Source organism: Myiozetetes cayanensis, unplaced genomic scaffold, assembly GCF_022539395.1.
Source record: "Myiozetetes cayanensis isolate MyiCay16 unplaced genomic scaffold, myiCay2020 scf10, whole genome shotgun sequence".
Lineage (NCBI taxonomy): Eukaryota > Metazoa > Chordata > Aves > Passeriformes > Tyrannidae > Myiozetetes > Myiozetetes cayanensis.
In genome coordinates this window covers 18,680,725-18,703,168 of record NW_026086605.1, presented here as the reverse complement: position 1 = coordinate 18,703,168, position 22,444 = coordinate 18,680,725, and the positions used below count along the sequence as shown (strand labels likewise).

General features: G+C 40.1%; 1 protein-coding gene across 3 annotated transcripts in view; it reads left to right on the top strand.

Moving 5' to 3' along the window:
• Positions 1–5,912: 5,912 nt before the first annotated feature.
• Positions 5,913–22,444, top strand: part of MAPK8 (mitogen-activated protein kinase 8) — a 45,362-nt gene continuing 28,830 nt past the window's right edge. Inside the window, exon 1 of one of the 3 annotated variants that reach the window (XM_050305606.1) lies at positions 5,913–6,006. The gene's annotated coding sequence lies outside the window, so the exon portion shown is untranslated. Of the gene's footprint in view, positions 6,070–22,444 lie in introns of all 3 variants that reach the window. The other 2 variants (XM_050305607.1, XM_050305608.1) reach the window with 2 other exon arrangements.

The window sequence follows — 22,444 nt, the reverse complement described above, 5'->3', positions numbered from 1 at the left end:
TCAGTCAATGTTAAACCCCAAGAACTTTTCTTGAATTTACCTATGAAAAATTTCCACTGAATAATAAAATAAATAAAGAACACCCTATGACGTGCTAGTATTACTGTATAGAATAATGAGGTATGTGACACCACGAACACTGTTTTCTAAGTAGTTAAACTACACTTCCCTCCACAAACAATTTCCAGTTGGCTGAGTATGTCTAATGATTGTAGACTTGGCTGCCTATTTACTCAGTGTACCAATTAATATAAATTGGCTGCATATGGAATTCTGGCAGCTCAGAAAGAACTTGTCAGGAACATCAAAGAAGGGGTTAATAGCATTAATGATATTTGAGAGAACACAGTTCCTCGACTAGACATTCAGCCATGTCTGAGCTTCACTATCCATTAGCCAGGAACAGGGCCCCACCCTCACGTTCATGTCTATAACCTGTCGCATGGTGCCCCACGGTGGCTGCTTGCCTTCTGTAGCATGTGCTCAAGCCAGGAAGTGCTCCATTCATTTTGGTTACTATTAAAAAAAAAATAAATATTTACCCCAGTTCATCATTATTTGCTAATAGACAGAATTCAAATGTGTAACAACACTTTGAAACTACTGACTGTTTCTAGTTCCATTCAAAGAGGGAATACAGGCTCCGCTAGCTGGTTGCTTGGAGTTGATTTCATACTGCTTTTCAAGACATAATTAAATAAAAAAATACAGTTGTTATACTGTTTCTTATATTAGATTATTTTTAATTTTTTATTATTAAAATTAAACATTTTTACATCACCTGTATTTATCAACAATTATTATGTGTGATTTTTCCTTGTACATCTTTTTAGGCTGTAATATATCTATTAGTTTGGGGTTTGGTTGTAATTATTTTCTAGCACATTTCCATTTAATTTTCTTATGTGAAATGCAGCTTCTTTGCCATAACCAATGGTAAACAAAAATGTTTCAGAAAAGATATTATTACCAAATATCTTTCACATAAACATTTGTATTACTTCCATCATTTTGTAAAACATTTCATAGTCTGGAATTTCTTTCCATGTATATCTATCTCCCTTAACAAACAATATTTTGATTTCACCTGTTTTCACAAGGGGACATGAGTGTTGATCCTGGTTGTGACATTTCAAGTCTCAGCTTGGAAAAACTGGCCACCCTGACTACCCACAATTCCTATTGATCTCTTCTTAGTGAAGTAATTAGTGAGATGAGGAGAGGGTTTAATTTCTAGAACTTGGTTTTCAGTGCTGCAGGGTACCCAGGTGATGATGATATGTATAAATGTATAAATGACTATAATATAGAATGATAGAATTACAGAGGCTGCATGTATGCACGGGTGGCTCAGCCTGAGAAGTCACATAAAATTCCGACTTTGGAATGAAAGTTGGTTTCATTGGGGGCTGAACATAAATGCCTTTACATGGGGAATAAACAAGAAGAGTTAGAGACATGCACATGCCTACAGGGCTGTGATCCTATTGGCATCACAGAGATCTGGTGGGACAGAATTCCTTTGTGCTGCTCTTCAGGTGTTCTTTGGCTGGCCTGTAATCTCTCTTCAGGCACTGGCATCAAACTGGTAGGAGTGAGATGGATTGAGATTCCACTCCCTGGCCTAAACTTAGTTTAGGGCCCTCTTCAATCCCTTGTCAAGCCCATGACTGAAGTTGCTCTTCCCCTTCTCTAACAGATGGTTCCCACCAGCCCCCCAGCAGACCAGGTTTCTCAAAGTGAGTCCCTTGGCCAAAGCAGCCAAACCTCTGGCTGTGGCACCAGTTCTGTAACCATCTTGTTTCCAGATTCAACTGGCCCTTTCAAACATCTCTCTTCGACCAGGAGGACTGATGAAAAAAACTGCCTGCACTCCAGAGTTACTAAATGCCACTCTCAGGGCTCTGTAATAGTTCTTGGTACTCCCCAGACTGCTTCTAGCTGTACCACAGCTATATCACAGCTGTATCACAGGTGCCCACATGAGCAAACAGCAGCAGAAAATAGCCAGTGGACTGTACAAGGTCCTGGCAGTCTCTTGGTGCCACCCTTGTGAGCAGCTCACCTCTCTACAGAGCACGTCAAACGAGCGCCTTGCAAAGAGAGTCATCTCCTGCTGTCACCTGTCACCTTTTCTCAGGAGCACAGGTTGTTATTGGGGGAGCAGATGGGGCTACCTTACCTCCAGCATCTCTTCTGATGTGACAGGTCTTTCCTCTTCAGACTGCAGAGCAGTGAAGCGGTTCTGCAAGGGCACATGCCTGGAATATCTTTATTCTATTTTCAGTTTGTCTAAAAATGACTGTAGGGATAATCAGATATTTACTTGAAAAACAACTATTGTGGTTTAAGCATTTACCACCTTGTGTCTGTTCACTACAGTCCCACTCCACTGACTTACTCTGTTGCATTATGCTAATCCATTTTGGTGCAAAAATAAATCAGTATTCTTTACTATGGCTGTTTTGTGGACAAAAATGACTACTCCTTCTATCTTTTGGCCTGTTATTTTATGCTACAGGATCTAATTTTTAACATTTTGATTTTTACACTTCAGAATTTGGGTCAGACGTTCAGACCCATTGCCTTGACTCCAAAGATTTCAGCCTGAATTGTTTGTTTTGCAGTTTATAAACATCAATATACTTAAACTTTGTTTATTGCCAAGAGTGTGGTAATTGATAACAACTTAATGAAAATATTAAAAAATTACAAAACTACATTTTAATGTAATGTCATGACTGCTGAATCCAAACATTTTAATATGATTTCATAAACATACTTGTATATCAGTGCATGGGAGTGAAAAAGCTTGCAGTATTTTGACATAATTCAGATTTTACTGGCATTTTTAAAATCCAAACATTTATTAAGCACTCAACAACTGCTTATTTTAAAGCAGCAGTCCAAATCCAAGACTACTGCTAGATGAACACTGACACTGAGGAGAGAATGATTAACAATTACGTGTAGGCAGAGGAGAATTTTCATGCTTCAGATTGTTCATTACCTTAATTTTGGAGTTTCTATTACTAAATAAACTTGCTCATTACATTCTTCTTATATATAAAATTTCATGTTTATTTTGGAAAAAAGATTCAAGTTCTGAGGTTGGTGATTCCCATTATTTTGCAAAGCAGACACCAGCTTTCAGATTTTCTCACTGGCCACTGTAAGAAAATGCACCTTTATTGTCAAACCTATCACCCAAAATCCTGTCAAGTTTATGCCATTCTGTGGCCTCAGCAGGCCCACATCCAAAAGTCCTTGCTGCAAAGACCTGGGCCCCTGCAGGTAGCCAAAATTCCTTCTATAGTATTTTCTCTTAATATTGTTCTGCAAAACTTTTATTCCACTTCTGCTACTGATCCTCTATGACCAAATATGAATCTTCTGTCTGGCTGCCTGTACATTCTGTCACAATGGATCCATACTCCTGCTCTCTACTGTATCCTTCTAACCTGTTGAGAGGTCCAGAGCAAAATGCTGAGTCTGTTGAAGCCTGTTGCAAAATACCCGTTTACTTTAACAGATATCAGGAATTTAGTTTTGTATTTTCTTGGATATCATTCAGGACAGTCCAGAAAAAGAGTTTTCATCCAGACATATGCAATACAGGAGTGTAACCATAATGCTTGTAAGAAAATACTTCTGCAAAGCAGTTTCAAAAACAATACTATAGTGATGCTCAATGACATTCTCAAAGTTCCCTTTTCTTATATAGGGACTTGTTTTTGAAAAATTATACACCAAATCAAAGAAACCTTTTTCCTTGCTTAAAGAGGTATTATTTCAATGTCTTGTAAATGTTGCATAATGTAGAGGAACTTTACAGCCAATCTATCATATTATCTTTATTTTTAAAACCATTATATTGGTAAGTGACAAATTTAGGGTATGAAATACTTCCTTTCGCATTTTTCCTTCATAAAATCTTTACATATTTTGGATTCTCTATTCAAATAAATAAAGCTCCTCCATCATGCTTTGCAACGATACCAATCTGATCTTTTTGTATAATTCCTGAATCATTATTTCTGTTGCTTATCAGCTCTGTATTCAAAATGGCAATAGATGCTTACGGTATACAAGGCTGTAAGGACTAGTTTTAAAAATCACATATGAGTGTCTCAGCTTGGAAAAACTGGCCGCCCTGAGTACCCACATATATCTCTGTCTAAAAGCATCAGCTTTGTCAACTATAAAATCTAATGAGAGTTTTATTATGCCTAAAAAGAAGAAATGCAACAAATCTGGATCCTAAGCAAGACACTATTTTATACCTTAAAGGAACTGTTGTCCTTTTTCACTTGCAAATCTCAGTGCAGTCTTACTTCAGATGGAACGATCAGGAACAATGACTCTCAAGAACACTAGGAGTACCATCAGTCCTGGAAGGCCATGGGACTTGTTGCAAATAACTGAACTGGCCAAACATGATGTCACTTTGCCTGCTTCTGGCTGTGCAGAGAAGACCAGAGGTTAACACCGGAGGTCTATTTGCCAATGGAAAAAAACATCTGAAGGTGCCATGACCTCCATCAGCCATAACCAGCAGGCTGGTTTAATCTGCTGGCCAAGATGAATGTGACCCATCCAGATTAAATTTTGCTTGCAGTGTATTTTGGGGATTCGTACTGCCCCTTCTGCCAGCTGAACTTTGCCTGTAGCATATGTAATGGCTAATTCTGTTTGGGGTCTGTCCCACAGAAATGATCTTTTTTTTTTTTTTTTAATAGATATAAAGGCGGGATTACATATATGTCCTTAGGATCTGTAATAAAACCACTCTAACATATGGAACGAAAGTGGGCTTGCTTAAATTGAGAATTTTAAGGGCAGTGTGCAAAGATCTCACTAAAATGGGCATATGAATATGTACACGGATAGTTTATGGAGGTGAAGCTTTTAATGCGAAGATAGTAGACAAAACTGGAATATTCTGAAGCACTACTTTACCATGTAAAAGTCCATGCTTATTAAAGAGGGATAAAAGCTATTATCAACAACAATCTTGGTAGAATGTTTGGCATCTTCAAAAATGTGACACAAGCCACATGTTTGATGACAAATTAAATCTGAAATGTCCATTTTCACAGTACCCTCTGCCTAACTGGCAGATTTTATATATCTTTAAAATACTGCTCATAAGCGTTTTTTTGTACTATGTAGTAAAAATACACAAAGGCTTGCTTCAGGGTGCTGAGTGGCCTCCATTTGTGTCTAAGCAGGGACATTGGGGGCGGGGGAAGACTAAAAAAACCCCAACACTTCCGCCCAAATAACAACAAAACCCCAAAGCCCAAACAAACAAAACCCCCAAAAAACAAACAAACAAAACCACAAAACCCCAAACGAATAACCCAAAACAACACCAAAACCGATTATATGCCAAGGAAAATACTGAAAATCCAAGTACTCGTGTCAGGTGTCAGAAACCAAAGGCAATGGTAACGAAAAACTCAAAATCCCACAGAGAGGTACTGAAGATTTAGAGGAAGACCACCGCCAGCGGAGATACAGAACAATAAAAGGCTACACCACTCCAGACGCCCAACAATGAGATAAAGGCTGCCATGCCAGGCCTGCCGCGAGAAGCTCGGAGCTGCCCGGAGCTGCCGAGGCCGCGAAGGACGCCTGGCAGCACCGGTGCCAGAGTACGACGGCTGGGTGCCGGCGCCCCGGCGAAGAGCGCGGGGGCAAAGGCCCGGAGACACGCAAATATTTTACGAGAGCCCCAGCAGGAAGAGAGGCCCGCCCACCGGGCGCCATTCAGGAAAGGGACCGCTCCAGGGGAAGGGTAGCGCGACCCCCGGCCCTGGGGCAGCAGGAGGTCCGCAGTGCCTCGGCGGGGCCCGGGCGGGGCCGGGCTCGGGGCAGCGCCAGGCGGGGCGAGCGCAGGGGGCGGTGCAGCCGCAGCCGCAGCCGCGGCGGGCGGAGCGTGGTGCGTGAGCGCGGCCCGGCCCCGGCTCATTACTCAGCGGCTGAGGCCGGAGGCGGCGGGCGGTGAGCGGAGCCGCGGCCCCGCGGGAGCGGCGGTGGGCGGAGGGGGCGCGGGGCGAGAGCCGGGTGGGTGGAAGGGATGGAGGGAGGGAAGGAGGGAGGGTCGGCGGCGGCGGCGGCAGCAGCAGCAGCAGCAGCAGCAGCAGCAGCAGCAGCAGCAGCCGCCGCCGCCGCCGCCGCCGCTGGGGCCGATCCCGGCCGCGGCGTTTTGTTTATGTTCCGACGGGCAGCGGGCGGGAAGGAGCCGGGGACGGCCCGTGCCCTTGCCCCGGAGCGGGCGGCGGTGCGGGGCTCTCCGGCCCGGTGACCTGCCGTGTGTGCTCGGGGCTGGGGGTCGGGGGATGTGCGGGTGGATAATGGCGGGGGCCTCTTTGTTGGTGTGGCAGGAGGGGCAGGAGGCTCGGCGCGGGGCTCCTCCTCCTCCTCCTGGGAGCGGGGGCACCCGGGCAGGCCGGGATGGTCTCTCGGCTGCGGGGAAGGAGGGTTCTGCAGGAGAGGTGGGGGGAATGCGACCTTCCGTGGTCAACTGCCATGACTTTGCTCCTAAAAATGCCTCTTAAAGCATAAAAATACTCCTCTGGGATAATGTAACTGCTCCGGATCCGGGAGCTGGGGGGTGACCGGCAGCGTCTTTGATTCCTTTGCCTTTGAATTCTTGTGTTTCTTGCAAAAGGAGCCACTGTCTCTTTGCAGAATTTCTTTTGCTCTTTGGTTTCTCTGTGTTGTTACCTCCAGTTTTCCTCCCAAAGTGTGTTTCTTTATGCCTTTCTGCTTGGAGTAGTTCCATCAGTGAAGTTTGACCTGAGCTCCTCTAATAACCTACAAAAATAAATGTCCCTTGATTATTTATTCCACCCCCCAGCTACAGTAATGGTTTTGGACAGATTGTGTCGTTTTAGATCTCAGTGTTGTAGAGAACAGGCTTGCTGAAGGCTTTCAAACAATTGAAAAATTCTACACGCTTTGGCCTATCTGATAATATAAACACAAAGGGTGTTAAGCTTGTTCGGGGATGGAAAGTATTACTTGCCCTAGGGCATGTGCATGTGGAATTGAGCAAGCTTGCTAACTGCAGCTGGGTTTTACTTACAGGTGTGGAGACTTAACCAGTGATGGTCTTGCAGGTCACAGGAGAACTAGTCTCAGTTCTAGAGATGCCAGCAAATACAGTTCTAGGCCCGAATAGTACATGATGTGCGTCTGTTTGTGCCTACAGGTATATCAGTGTATTAGAAATGGTTTAAACTGTAACATGAAATGAAGCTGAGCCAAACCTGTTAAGGGATACTGTCAAAGTGAGTTCACTGACTTACTTGAGAATTCCTTGTATATAATGAAGGAAACTCTTTATTCTTTGAATAGTAATTAATAAAAATGTTGAATTTCAGATAGTCCCCTGCCTTGATCTCGGTCTGTGGGAGCAGCCATCTTGCATTTTTGCCCTGTTTGATTTGAAGATGTGAACATAGGCTAGTTTGACAGTAGGGTGCTGTTCTGGAGCTCTGCAGGATATGTAATGCCAGGGCAGGGACCAGACACATTGCAGGCTGCCTGCCAGATCTTGGTAGTTTTCAGGGGGGCCAGCTGGGCAAAAGTATGATAGGAGAAGAGAGAGAGAAGCATCTGCTGAACCAAGACTAATTCAGAGTCGCAGAGGGTGTACAAAGTCATACTATGAAACAAGGAATTTTAACGATCTCTTCCACTGCAAAAGTTCCCAAGATTTTTGACCATTGGCTTGTATAAGGATTCAAAGTAATCTTGAGGGCTATCATATACTTCATGGAGACTTCTCGGTCAGAAATACTAGTGAGGTGATCTAATACTGTTCCAAGTGCTATAGTTGTGCTTGTTCTGGACAGAAGTAGAGTTGCCTTTTGTGTATGGTTTTTGTGTTTTAAGTTTAACCCTGCTCTTTAGGGACCAGCGTGCTTGCTGGTTTTATCTGTGTACAGGTATAAGCTCCTCTACAAGTGCTTTAGGTAAAATTGTTACATTAGTGAATTGTTATGCTAATATTGGGGAATAAATGTTTGGAGGTGGTAACAACTGAATTTATTTTCTGTCTGTTACTTACCTGAAATGAATTGGTGTGTTTATTTCATGTATTATTTGTTTGTTTTCTTAAACAATAAGCTAATACATTAGTATTTGAGATCATAATCCTACCTGGCTATTTATTTACTGTATATATGTTTTGGTTTGTTTTTTTATCCTTCCTGAACTGCCTAAATTGTTTGGATGCTTATTGTTTAAAAGATGCATGGAATGTACATGTTCACCTCCTCATTTCTGAAGACTGATCCAGTCTGGATCAGTCTTCAGATCTGGACAAATACATGATCTGGACAAATACATGATCTGGACAAATACAAATTATCCTTCCTAATAATTTGCTGAAAAGTACGGTGTGCTATTTGGGTGGGGAAGAAAAGGGCTCTATGTATATAGTTTTACTGTATGTTGTATTTAATATATGTAATAATAAATGTAATGTATCATTTTGGAAATTAGACCAATCTTCTTTTGCTCCAATTTTTTTAATAAAGGCTAAATCTATTTTATTGCTCTAAATGTTCCCTTTAGAAAAAACCCATAGTCCTTAATTCGAAACCTGCAGAAACAGGCGTCTGTTTATGTAATGGAAAGATCTTTTGAAAGCTCTTTAAAAATCCAGTTGAGACTACTTATGTTGCTTGCCTGCTGTGAAATTCACCACAGTTTTGCCATGAATTCTGAAAACAAATTTTACTATGATTTAAGAATCTAGACATCCAGTTTTCAAATCTTTCAAGAATCCCCTTGTTTATATGGAGCTGAAAATTGGCCTTTCAGTTTGATAAAGGTCCTTTCTGGCTGTCCTCATGAAAAGATGAGCTGCATTCAAAGAAGCATTCAGTGCTCCCTTTACAAGGTGTATTTGTATCAAAATACAGCCACAGTCTCTTTTATTTGTGTACATTCTTTTTGACAATGACTGTAGTGTCGGTGAAAGATACTTAGTTGATATAATTACTCTGAAAAGTCAAGGACTTAGTGTATATATTTCTATAACACCACACTGTAGTTTTGTGTTCAGTGGCTGCCTTGCTTAAGCAGTTTCTTTTACCTTCTGTTCCTCCTTGCCGGCTGCTGTGTGGCAAAACAGATCAAGGAGCTAACTGATCCAGCTGAAACAAATCTTCCTCTTGGACTATTTTTCAGCCTGATTAATTCCCTTCTGTGTCTGAACCAAACGGCTGTGCCGTTGCAAGGTTGGAAGACCAGGAGGTTGCTCGGGCGGGGGGGAGGATTGCTGTCAGTCAGGGATATGCACAAAGGTGTTCACAGATCAAGTGGTGACTGCTGGAAGACTGAAGTGGTAGGAGGGAGCAAACCTCTTATGTTGAGAAGTGCTAGTTTAAAGATCTGTTTGCAGAATTCTGGTGCTGTTACTGAAAAGCATTCTGAACAAGATGTTTATTTTGGTTTTTAAATGCACTGTAGAGCCCAAAATTAATTGGGGATAAGTATCCATTTGGTAATGAATGTTGATCTAGAAGTTATGTGCCAGTAACTTGGTGTGGATGGACATCCTCTTCCACACCTAGCTGTATTAATCATTTCAGAAAACATGTATTATCAACAGGGGCCCTTAAATAAAGTGATCTGGAAATTTTTGGACTGAGGCAGGGCAGTGGGCAGAAATTGCATCCTCCCAGTGCTGAAAACTGTTTGTGCTTTCTACTTTAAATACTCTGTGAAGAAAAAAAATATTTACTATTTTAGGACTATATTTTATGTGAAGGAATGCAAGTGCTCAGTTATCTTTTGTGGCACTTCAAAAATATGTAGCATTTATCTTTTGTTTTTTGCTTGGTAGGGGCAGCTCTTAATTCAGTGTTCAAAGCTTTCCTTCTAATAGCTTTTCACAGCTTATTATATCTCAGTAATACATTAAATCTTCAGGAAAAAGCTGAAAATAATCTACTCTTTTTCTGTCCCAAGTCTTATTCAAAATATGGGACTGCAGATGTAGGTCACTGAGTAGTTTCTGAAGTTGCTTGGATTTACCAAATACTTAGTGGAATTTTATTAGTAATAGACATCTGTATGAGCTTGTCCTGTGGCAGAACTGTAGCCTTCTTAGTGAATGGTGATATTTTAAAGAAATGTGCTGCCTTAAAAGAATTTGAACATGATGCTGGGAAATTCATGGTGGCTTTGTGATGGGTAGAACACATTGCCAATACATTGACTTGAAATGTATGAGAAGGAAATAGCTATAGGTGTAGCTGGGCATAATAAAACCTTTAATGGGAACTAATACTTGAATTTGAACAATAATTGTAGAAAACAAAATCAAAACCAACCAGAATTGCTAGATGAAATAAAATGCAACTCAAGAGTTTTTTTTAATGTAAACTTTGTATGAGCTCGGGGAAGGCACTAAGAACAGAGTAATGAACATTCTTCTGCGAGCTGAAAGACCCTTTTCTGTGGAGCATAAGGATCACTCCAGCTTACCATACAGCCAGCAGGGAATAGCAGCTTGCCTCTGCTGTAGGTTCTGTAAAGCCTTTGAGTGAGAACTCCTCCAAGAGACTGGAGCTGACTGCGTGAAACTGTGAGAAAGAGATCCATTACTGATGTTGAATCGGATCAGCATGGATAACTTCCCAACTAGCTGTTCCTATAGGTCTGTTAAGTTGACTGTTACTTATTTTGTAAAATACTTTTGTAAGGTTTTCTTTGATTTATGTGTGAAGAGATAATGATCTTGGTGTGCCAAGCATGTAATTAATAACCACACATTTCATCTTGCTTTTTTTCTTCCAAGTGATTAAAAACTAATTCTTGATTCCTTTTTTGTCCAAATTGATTGACTGTAAGCTTGATACTAAAATAAACCTCATTGTTGCCCATATTGTCATTTTTATTGTTGGATAAATGCTGCTTGTTATGTGAATAGATGGTATGCTTAATAATTTTTCTTAGTTGAATATTGTAGACTAATGCTAAAATGGTGACTGGCAGAATATATACTTTAGGTTAATGGTAATTTGTGTTGCAAACAAAGCAAATACTGTGTCTGCATTCATATGTGTGTACACTTAAAATAAACAGAAAGGGCAAACACTAATTTTACAGTGCTACTGGACAGCCTGTTTGCTGTGATTATTGATTTTTAGTTTTTTTTTTTTTAAAAGACAAACACAACTCTAACAACCTTCCATTACTTTATTTTATTGACATCATACCTAGCATTCTTTGATACTATACATCTTACAAGTGTGCAGAAAAATGTCTTTACTCAATATTTATTCTTTAAGCTACAAACTTATGCTAAAATGTGTGTTCCCATCATTGTAGTCTGTGTCCATTCAAACATTTACCTTGTCCCTCAGTCTGCTGAGCAAAAGTTGAAATGTCTCCAGTCTGGTCTTTTGCTCGTTGTGAAATAAGGAGGGTGAACAGTAGGTATCGTGTTTCTCACTGGGGTCTCAAAGTCAGGGAAATGCCCAAGTTTATAAAATGAAAATGATTCTTCAGCTGTTGGTTGCTGGCAGAAGAGGAGTGGAGGTCCTGCTGGATGAGAGGCTGACCAGGAGTCAGCACATGCCTGTGTACCCCTTGAGGCTAATTACTTGCTGAGCTGCAGTAGAAAGGGCCTGACCGGGGGTTCTGGGGAGGAGCTATTCCCATCTGTGGAGGCTCTGTGAAGCCCCGCTGCAGAGCTGCTCACACAGCCCCTCAGCTGGGAGAGAGACAAACGAGGGAGTTCAGCAGTGAGTGGGGTCTGGAGCACCTGAGGGTGCAGAAGGGACTGGGTTTGTAACGTGAGGAAGAGCAGGCTCAGGGAGAATGTAATTGCTGTATTTAACCAGCTTTAAGCAAGGGCGTTAGAGAAGTGATGGAGCCACTTTCACCTCTAAAGTATACACTGAAAAGATGAGTCAAGATTGCAAATGGAACTTTCAGTAAGACAGGAAGGAAATTAATGTCTTGGTGCAGCAGAGGATCTTCTCATGGATTAAGAGCCTAGAGGGGCCATGACATCTTCATCCATGGAGACTTTAGACTGGGCAAGGTTCAGAGCAGCCTGAGAGAAATACAAATTTGAAGTTCTACTTGTTTTGGGCAGACAGATGATCTCCAGAGGTTACTTTCAAGCCGTATTATAATTCTGTTTAGAGATTTTTAAACTTTTATTTTCCAAGTAGCTTGAGGAAGTTGGCAAAACAAAGGCAGGGTGATGTAGATAAACAAGGCTGCCCAGAACTGTGTCAGAAAGTTGTGAAGGGAAAAGTAATGAGATGTGATAAGCATCTTGGTTCAAGTCTGCTGGTGGCAATACTTATTTTTCTGCCCTGCATTGAACTTTCCAGCTGACTAGGCCAGAATTGCTTGCAGGCTAGCATAAAGGACAAAAAAAATGGTTATGATGCCAGTTACGCCTGTGATCACTGTGATGAACACAAAAACCCATCTGCAAAGAAACAGCTGGCAGTGAGCAGCCTGATAGCCAGCTGAAGTTAGTCCACATCTCGCTTTCTGTAGCAGAGGAGCATGTTGGCAGCTGCTGCTCCAAGGCTTTGATCTACTGGATGGGTGATGGTTCCGTACTCTCAGCTGGAGCATGGTTACCCTGGCAAGGGACTTCACGGAGCAAACCAGCTCTGAGCTCCAACGGATCACAATAGCAGTTCATGACTGCAGAGAGGTGGCAGGACTGATAGCTGCTGGGAGAAAGAAAAAGAGACCACGTCAGAATCATAAATCTCTCTGTGCTGTTGTCTTTAATGCTTGTGTTTCCTTGAGAAGATGTTGTACTGCACCTCATTTGTTTCTGTTAGTTCTTAATGTATTTGTCTATTTAGCAAAGTCAATAAGAAATCTTAGAGAACGGGAGGTGAGCAGAACAGAAAGTTACAACCTAGAGTGAGTGTTTTGTATCTTAACAAAGCAGCTGTCCTGGTGTGAACTTGTAGGTATTTAAATATTTGAATACAGCTACTCATGTGTGACTCTAAGAGAGAATTGTATGGGAAATCCGGTATTGAGGATGGCACATCCTTGAAAACCCTAGATGTGTTCTTTAATAGCTTTAATACTAAGATGATGTTGGAGTAAGTATAAGTCATGGTGCGTACTTGCAGTATCTTGGGTGTAAAAGTACATAGTTTTGAGCATGTAATCCCAATTTTATGTTTTACTATGGAAACAGTAAAAGTAGATGTTCATTGTTCATTGTGATTTGCATGGTGACAAACATCCTGATTGCCTTCAGAGCAGGAAGAGTGGTCCTAAAAAGTTTTATTAGAAGAGTATGAGCTACGTTTACTTGTTTCTCTTAGTGCCAAAAATTGAATACATGGGAGACACACAGTAATAGCAAGGTTCTTTTGTGTGGCAGTGGCTCATCTAAAGAGCAGTGAAAACTTCCAGCAGCAGGTGACTTCCATTTGCACAGTTGCTGCAATGCAAAACTCATCCTTGTTGAACAGTAGACTGTTTTTCTGTTGATGCTTTTTAGAAAAGCATTACAAGGTTCTTGGGCCACTTCATGTCAAGATGAGGGAAGGAGGAAGACAGTGCAGTTTGTAATAAGCTTATATTATAATAAGCTTTATAACCTTTATTATTAAAAGGTTTCATTAATATTAGCATGGCATTGTGGGGAAATGAGAAAAGCTTGATGTGACTAGAACTACTCGATTCTCCCCCTATTTTAGTTTGAAATTCTTTCTTAGTTCTCTTCAGAAAATTTCTCCTCACAGCTGTGTGTATCCATCCACCACAGTGCACAGCAGTGCTTCTGAAGGGTGGTTTTCTTCTAGTGTAAAGTATGGGAATTCTCAAACTCTTCCTATTTTGGAAACTTCTGTCTTTTTTTGCTAAGGCAGAGCATCAGACGCTACTAAAGTCTAAGAGAAACGGGACAACAGAACAGACTGGATTGCCATTCGTAATGATTGGTGGAGTTTCCTACAAACTACCTAGAAAGTAAAGCCTTCCTTCCCAGCCCACTCCCAGGAAATCATTGTGCAAAGTAATGTATCTCTGAAGGAGTTGTTGGTGCTCAAGTTGTCATATGTTTTGGAGATTTTTGTTTCATTCTAAAGCTCTTATTACAGAGGTATTTTATGCCAAATACTTTAGACAGGATTTCATAGCACATTAATCTACTTGCACTTTCCAGATAAATGCATGAATTAGTAAAAGTAGCACATTCATAATTGGATTCTAAGTTTTTGTAACTGGGATTTAAAGTTAAAACTAATGTAGTTTTAAACATTCTGAAAACTTTTTTTCCCAGCTGTTATGCAAATCCTTACTTCCTCTAATGTTCTGTAGCTTTTGTCCTCTTGATCACTCATATTTAATTACTATTTTAGGTCACTTGGTATCTTTTGTTTGCTGTTGTCCTTTAGAAGAATTAGAGAATGTTTGATCTGTTTCTTTTGCTTAAACACTTAATTTTCATATGATTCATCTTCCCCTGCAAGAGGTTAAAGAACAAACAAACATTTTCTCCTACCTCCAGAGTAATCCTGGAATGGGATTTCACTTCTAAACTTGTACAGGTCTCATTGAGTCATATTTACTGGTTTACTTTGCTGATGGTTTGCCTATTTTTTCTGTATTGTTGCTTTTCCGTTGGTCACTGGATGGGCAGAGAGCTGGCATTTGCAGGCACACTTCTGTGGAACAGTTAGAATTAGAACTTCCTGAGATAGTCAGCTGAAACAGCGTTGTGCCAAGATTAGCAATTTATTCTTTTCTTGTGAATTTCAAGTTAGCTTATGTTTAAGATTTTTAAGTATCTGAATAAGTTGAATGGGCCATGACATGCTTCTGGCAAAAGGGAGATAAATACAGCAACATGGAACGGCATTCCCTTGAATTCAGTGGCCCTGGTCATAATCTAGGCAGGATTATGATCTAACTTGTTTTCTGTGTCTGGCAGCATGCATTCAGATTGCATTTCTGACAATTAAATTGTGTGCTTAAAATGGAACAGCTTGTTGAAGTGTTGCTTTACTGAATTTTCTCTGATTTCAGATTTTAAGAGAGTTGTTTAAAAAATGTACAAAATGGAACTGACAAATAATGCCCTGAGATAAACCTGAATATTTTTAAAAAAATTTTATCTTGATTTTTTCTCCTTCTACCATCTTTTTGTATAATCTTTTGTTAGAAAAAGGATTAAGGAAGATCCTTGTCTTAACCTATTATTTCTGAAAAGGAGAGTTTTGCTAAGAATAGTTTTTTAATCTGCTGTCACAATAGCTTCTTTGCCAAACTGTAGAATTACGTAAGTTTTCTTTTGATGGAGCCATTCTGGTTTATGATTTCTAATGCAAAACTGACCTGCAGGACACAAAGTCTTACTTCAGATATTGTCATAATAAGATTCCTCATGGGACCATCTGTAATGGAGCTTCGTGTGACATTACACTGAAGAAGCTGTAGAGGTACTTTCCTACGAAATGTAGCACAGCAGAGTGCTTGCATAGTGATTTCTTTTTTTTTGGTAGGTATAGCACTACTCATTCTGATAATGCTTGTTCTAGAAAAATGCTACCTATTAAATGTCTTTATGATTAATTTAAGTCACAGTTCAGGAATCCATAAAACAATTTGAGAGGAAAGGTAGAGTGGGAATCTTCATTGTTAGAAATACCAGTTTACAAGCTGATTACTATTGCATGCTTCAGCCTATCTGCGTCCTTTACATCCTCCTTGCATGTGAATGGAAAATGTGCTTTTGAAGGGGAAGGAAGATACTTACCTAAAAGGACCTCTGCTGATGTCTAATCACTTGTTAAAAAAAAAAAAAAAAAAAGAATATTTAAGTTTGGAGGAACTCTGCAATGTATTCTGCTACAAAATGCATCATCGTTTCACTGTGCAGCCTCCTGTGTTAATCTTTGTGTCATATATAGCCTTATCACAAAAATAAAAACCCCTGGAAAACATGTAGTACAGAATACCAGATAGCAGCAGAGTGTCATTGAAATAAACTATTTCAGAAGTGATTTATAACTTGTTGATGATACATACTTTAACAAAGTGCTGTTGGCCACAGGTGCGATTTTCCAGAGAGAGTGCACTGGCATTCCAGAGCAGCTGTGTTGTAGGAGCTGACCTGACTGGGAGAAATGCTGGGAAGTTGTATGTCCTGCTGTCTTATTTTCTGTTATTTGGATAACCAGGGCTGATTTGTCAGTCACCAAAATCAACTTGATAAAGTTTGGGTAAATCCTAAACTTCATAACTCTCAATGCAGTTTTCAGGATGTTTTAAATGTTTATGTTGGTGGCTTTCTGTAGAGATTGCTTCATGTTTAGATTATGTACTTTTCAAAAAATTACATTCCAGAAACCTGGGAATCTGGATAGCACCAGGTGTGTGATATGCACAGATGATAAAGAAATGTGAGGTTTCATTTCCCTGTCACAGACTGGTAGACTCTCCTGCTTAGAGAAGAGCGAGGTGGCTGAAGGAATGGTAGATAAGCAAGCACAAATTTTCACATCTTTTCATGGAGCTGATAGCATGCATTCACTTATTCATCTTTCTTTCCTTACCTTCAGGCTGCTGCAAGTCTATGCATTTTGGCTTATCATTCTTTATTTTCTGAATCTTAATTCTATTTTACTTTAACTTCCCTTACTATAAAGTTAGAGCTACCGGTGTCTATGATATATATTTTACCTAATTGGCAGGCAGGCACTGAACCAACAATCTGAATATTTTTCTTCTGTTACCAGCTGCTTTAGTCACAGTTGTAAATGGGAGATAAAAACTAAGTAGCACTGAAAGGGCCTGAGGTGGGGTCAGTTAAAACAGGAATATGCAGCCCATGTGGCTTTTTTCTCATTCTTTATGGGGTGATCTCTTTTGTTGTCTCTGTGCCCTTAACAAACAACATCCTTAAATCTTTGTGCATGACTACTCTGTGCATTTTTTGTAGTGGAGGCCGGTAACCTACAGTCTAATGGCATTATGTGACAATGCTTTAAAGTGTCGAAAAACTGAGGTGCAAGAGGAGGAAGGTGCATTAAGTGTAATCCTCTCAATAAGAGCTTTATAGATAAAAAGCAGAAGAATGTCTGTTTTGAAAAGAAAATCACTGCAAAACTTAAGTCAGTTGTGGGTAATTTACTGTGGGTGCAGTTCTTAATTTTCCTGCTTGTGCAAGGCGTGTGGTGTGTTCATCTGACTACAGAATTCAGTTCTCAGCTGAATTGAATTTGATATTAAACAAAACAAATGTTTTAGTAGTACCAGAAATTATATTCATTGTCTTATTTTGAATGTTTTGCAAGAGATATTTCACAATATGAGAATTCTCTTTAGAAATGTGCATAGCAGTTTAATACTGATTTTTATATAGAGAGTACTCAGAAGTTGTGATTGTGTGTTCGGCACTTGAAGTTGATGCTGCTGACCCCAGTTCAGGAGTCAGGACTAGAGAATACTGGTATTTGCTACTTGGTTTGCATAAATTCATGCTTTGAGCTTTTGAGGGAAATGGGATGTGGATGTGTTGACTTTGCCTGTACTCGTTGGGGAGCAGTGTGTGAAATTGCTGTTGGAGCTTTGGTGGTTCTGTCCTAGCCAGCTGACCCAGCAGTGCTAGGCAGTGGTTTGGTTGGAGCAGTGTTTAACAACATGAATTGTTCTTTGTGTTTGCATGTGATCTTACACTACCTGTTTATAGACAAATGTTGGTATCAGTATTCTGCTTGTTACACTCTTAATTTTATTGCTTCCAGTCATAGGTCTTTCCTTGCTGTTAAACAGCCTCTGAATCATTATTTACTTCTGACATTATATGAGAAGTTACTGTTTGAAGTTACTTGAGACATGGAAGGAGGAAAGCTCAAGTTCTGGTTGCCCAATACAAAAACTTCAGGTTTCCAGTTTCAGGTTCAGCTGTTAATGTTTTTGCTCTGGTCACTGCAATGCGTGACTGATTGCTGGTTCAGCCGTCCTTGTATTTGAACATAATTTGATGCAGGGAATTTCAGCACTGATGCATAAAATGTAATGTTGAAAATGAGCTGTTTGAGCTCATTCCTCGTTTTATTAACCTTTTATTGTGACTTTTGAAACCATTTGGCATGAGGTTTCCACTGTTTAGTGGCTGAGGTGCTCTGGTATGGATCAGGTAAGTCTGACAGGAGCAGTGCTAGAGGACGTTCCAGCTTCAAGTGCTTGCCTGTGTGACTCACCCTCCAAATATAATCACTATGGTGTTGTAGCTTCAGTGACACCACAGACTGTGTCTGCCCTCAGCCTTGCTGAAATTGCTGTCTTCAGGAGAGGATGAGGAACAATACGAAAAGGGAAAACTCAAGGGGCTGCATTTGCCAGCAGCTGCTACTGAAAGCTCTACTTGGGAAATAAGTGTGTTGCTCTTCTCTGGAGAAATCCTTGCCTGGCTACCAGTAATAATTCTTGTCTCCAGCACTCCCTTCAAAGCAAACAAGGAAGCTCCCAGTGCCAGTGGTGATTGTAGATCAGGCTGTTTACCTGCGCTCTGCCCAGGAGCTGCAGCTGCTGTCACGGCCCCTGCGTGGGGGTCAGTCACTGACTGAAGTAACTGGAAGAGGGAGCAGGTCAGCTTAATTAAGATGAAAAATGAAACATGCACCTGTTATCCTGATTTATATTTTTATATACTTTTCTTTTAATGACTTTTAGTCTATCTCTAAGCTGGAAGCTGGCTTTCAGTAGGTGTGAAATTTTATGGATGCATTCTGCCCACTTCCAGTTTATACAATAAGTAAATATTAGGCTGGGAAAGATTTAAAATGCAGGAAGCTAACTAAACCTAATTAAAAAAAAAAAAAGTTGCTGATTGTTTTTCTATGAAGAAGTTTTCTCCTTTCCTGTCCATGAAATTCTACTATAATAGTATTAAAGGTAAAACTTCACCCATTTGCAAGAGGAAAAAAGAGAGAGCTGAGCCTGGATGTCTGTTGAAGACTTTTTGAGAAGCTGACCAGCATTTGTCAGCAGCCCTCGTGTCTCCCTTGAACCTTAGTTCCTCCTCAGTGCACTTGGATTCTGGTCTCCTGTGTCATCCTCACTCTCAGTTCACACATGGAGTAAAAAAAACCATCTTCCTCCACTGATTGAGGCTCTGCTTTGTTTTTCTTTTTGTCTTCATGTTATCCTTCATAAATTTTAAATATTTATTTCTGCTTTGATTCAGGATCTGGAAAATCTTTATGATAGGTACCTCTTGACACTTGAGGGCATTTTATGCTTCCTATATACTTACATTTGGAGAGGATGGTTGCAAGAAAGCTTCCTCTATGTAAGGTAATAGAATTACTTGTCTGTTCCAAACAGAACTGGTATTTGGGGAAGGCCATCAGTTGTGAAGATTAAAATCAGGTTATCAGACTTGTTTTTTGAGTGTCGCTTTCAAGATATGCTGATTGGTCGTTGGAATGCCCTTTTGAGGGCAACATGAAGTCTTGAATTTAGTGGAATTTTAGATTTTTCTGAAGGAACTTTTACTGATAGCTCATGAAGAAATAAGTATAGACTTTTTATTTGCCAGGTTAAGAACTTAGAACAAGAGGCCAACTTTTGGATATTTTACAAGTAGCTTACAAAATCATTTTTATATAAATACTCTTTTCCAAGCAATGTAACCTGCTGATCTTCCTTGTCAAAGGGAGAATGTTTTCCTGCTCTGCCTAAAGTCTCCTGTGATCCCAACCATCCTATATAGGGATTGTTTTGTATTTAATGGTAAAGCTTATGTTCATCTTAATTTTTCGAATTTATTCCATAGATGGCAGAGGCATCACTGAGCAGGCTTGATTGGAATTCAGTATGAAGTGCCAGTGCTCCTGTGTGAACCTGTGCTGTTTAAGTGGTAGGCACCTCCTTGTTACTGATGGGGCTCCAGGTGATTTTTGGAATGCATAATTCAGTTCAGGTCATTGCAACTGCATTCAAATGGGTTATCTTTTATGGAAACTGTAATAAGGTGAATAACTGGCCAAGAAAAGACCACTGGAGTGGGGAAGAGGATGGTTTATTTCCCTGTATGTCCTCCCCTTCTTAGTGGACTCCTCAGCAACTGGAAAAAGTTATGATGTGATCCAACCAAAGCATGTGGTTAGAGTCACTATATGAACCTGTAAACTGGAACACTAAATCACTGTAAATGTTGCATTAGTATTAATGGATTTTGTTCATTGTTTATTAATTTAGGACTCTACTTAGTTGTTTCCTGTAAACTGTACTGAGAACAGAGTTAGTTTAACAGAGAGGGCTGTAAGTCTTTCCAAGAGATTTATCAATCTGGCAATGGTGTTTTTTGAACCAGTGAAGTAATGACTTGATTCAAACAAGATTACATTTTCTTGAGCTTCATTTGCTATTGTGTACTCAAAAAGTTTTTTGTTTTAAAGCCAAATTTATTTTTCAATAGCAAACCTGTGATCTTTTCTGAAATTACCTTTAGTGGAGAAAGCCATCTGTTTATTGTTAAATGTTCAACAGACTCTAGGAAATCAAGTAATTGCTTTAAATATTCCATATAAAAACTACTATTAAAAAAGAAAACATAACAGTCTTAAAAATTTTAAAAAATTAAATGGGTCTTAAATCTCTTGTCTTCAAGCAAACTGAAGTGACTTACCCTTTTCTGTTTGAACTTGAAAGTAGTAGGCAAGTCATAACGCAGAAATCTAAATGTGCCCTTGTTGGCATTTATGCAGGTTTCCCCTGCCTCAGTACTTCTTTTCTGGATGAACACTGAGATCTGGTGTCCACCTTTACTTTACTGAATCTGTAATTAGTGAAGTTTGACTTTTTGGTGGGCAAAAGATATCTTAAAATGTACTGTTATTTTAAGAAATGTACCTGCACTGCCTTCAGACCTGACCTACGTAAGAATCACCCCAGTACTTCTGTGGTTTTGTTTAATAGTTGCAAATGGAAAATAGCTTCTGGGATCAAGCTGTAGACTTGGAATTTTTGCTATGCCAATCCTCCCATGAGTGGTGTGAGCCAGGCAGAGGACTCCTATAATGCAGGCATACATTAGATGAGGTGCAAGGCACTCCCGTGTCCTTTACACATCAGCCAGAGGCCTCATTAAACGTGTCAGCATTAGTAGTTCAGGCAATTGTGTGGAAGTTATTCAGCTTAAAACCATCTGATCTGTGAAAGCGTAATTTGAAAGCCATGCAAATCCTATAGTCAACAGTGAGAATATCCCATTTTAGAAATAAGCTTTAGGTTTTTCAGACATCTTTGGCATTTGTAATGGTTTGGTAATATCTTGCTGCAGTTTTCAGCCAGCTGATGTTAACTCCTTTTTCCAAATCCCTTATCTACATTAGCATTTAGCAGAGCTGGAAGTATTGCAAAATACAACATTTAGTTTCAAGGACAACATGGAAAAAGAAAGTGTTATTAAAAGTGTGGTTACTTTTGTGAATAACAAAGGAGCTACGGAGTTACCTTTAAGAAACAGAATTCTTTCGTTTCCTAAATTTGAGCCTTCAAAGTATTTTTTTAATCGTGTATCTGAAAACTGGGCTGTATTTGCATTATCCATTTAGCAGATGTCCAGAAGCCTTTAAACATGACAGCTGAAAATTGGACAAGCATTCACGAACACATGATGCATACAAATCAGCTATGTGTGAACTGTATTTTCACAAAGAAATTAAATAAAATTCATTAATGCAAGAGCTTTATAAACACTGTGCATTTGTTTGGCATTTAGTAGCAATCTAGCGTGTACTTGAAGTACTGTTGGCCTTTTCTAGGTCAGCCATAGATTTCTGCAGTATATTAATTTTTATAGTGTTAGATACCTTCTAAATGGAGTTATTGAATCATCACTGTGAAGAGACTTGAGCACAAGTCCTATGAGGAGAGGCTGAGGGAGCTGGGGTTGTTTAGTCTGGAGAAGAGGAGGCTCAGGGGTGACCTCATCACTCTCTACAGCTCCCTGAAAGGAGGTTGTAGCCAGGTGGGGATCGGTCTCTTCTCCCAGGCAATCAGCAGTAGGACAAGCTTAAGCTCTGTCAGAGGAGGTTTAGGTTGGATATTAGAAAGAAGTTCTTTCCAAAGAGAGTGATCAGGCATCGGAATGGCCTACCCAGAGAGGTGGTGGATTCACCATCCCTGGAGGTTTTTAAGATGAGGCTGGATGTGGCACTGAATGCCATGATCTGTAATCACAGTGGGGTTGGAAGAGCACTTCCAGTGGGGCTGGAAGGTCTTAGGAAAGCATTGGAAAGCATTAGGAAAGCATTGCTTTAGAAACTGTAAACATGAAAACCAAGTCTGATTTCATGCAAAACTTGTAGTTAATGCTGGTTGTTCCTGCCTGTGGTTTTTGTCATTTCTTATATTTTGTTGCAATTCAAGGTACTGGGGTATGAAAATACCTTTTCTGCTATACCTTTTC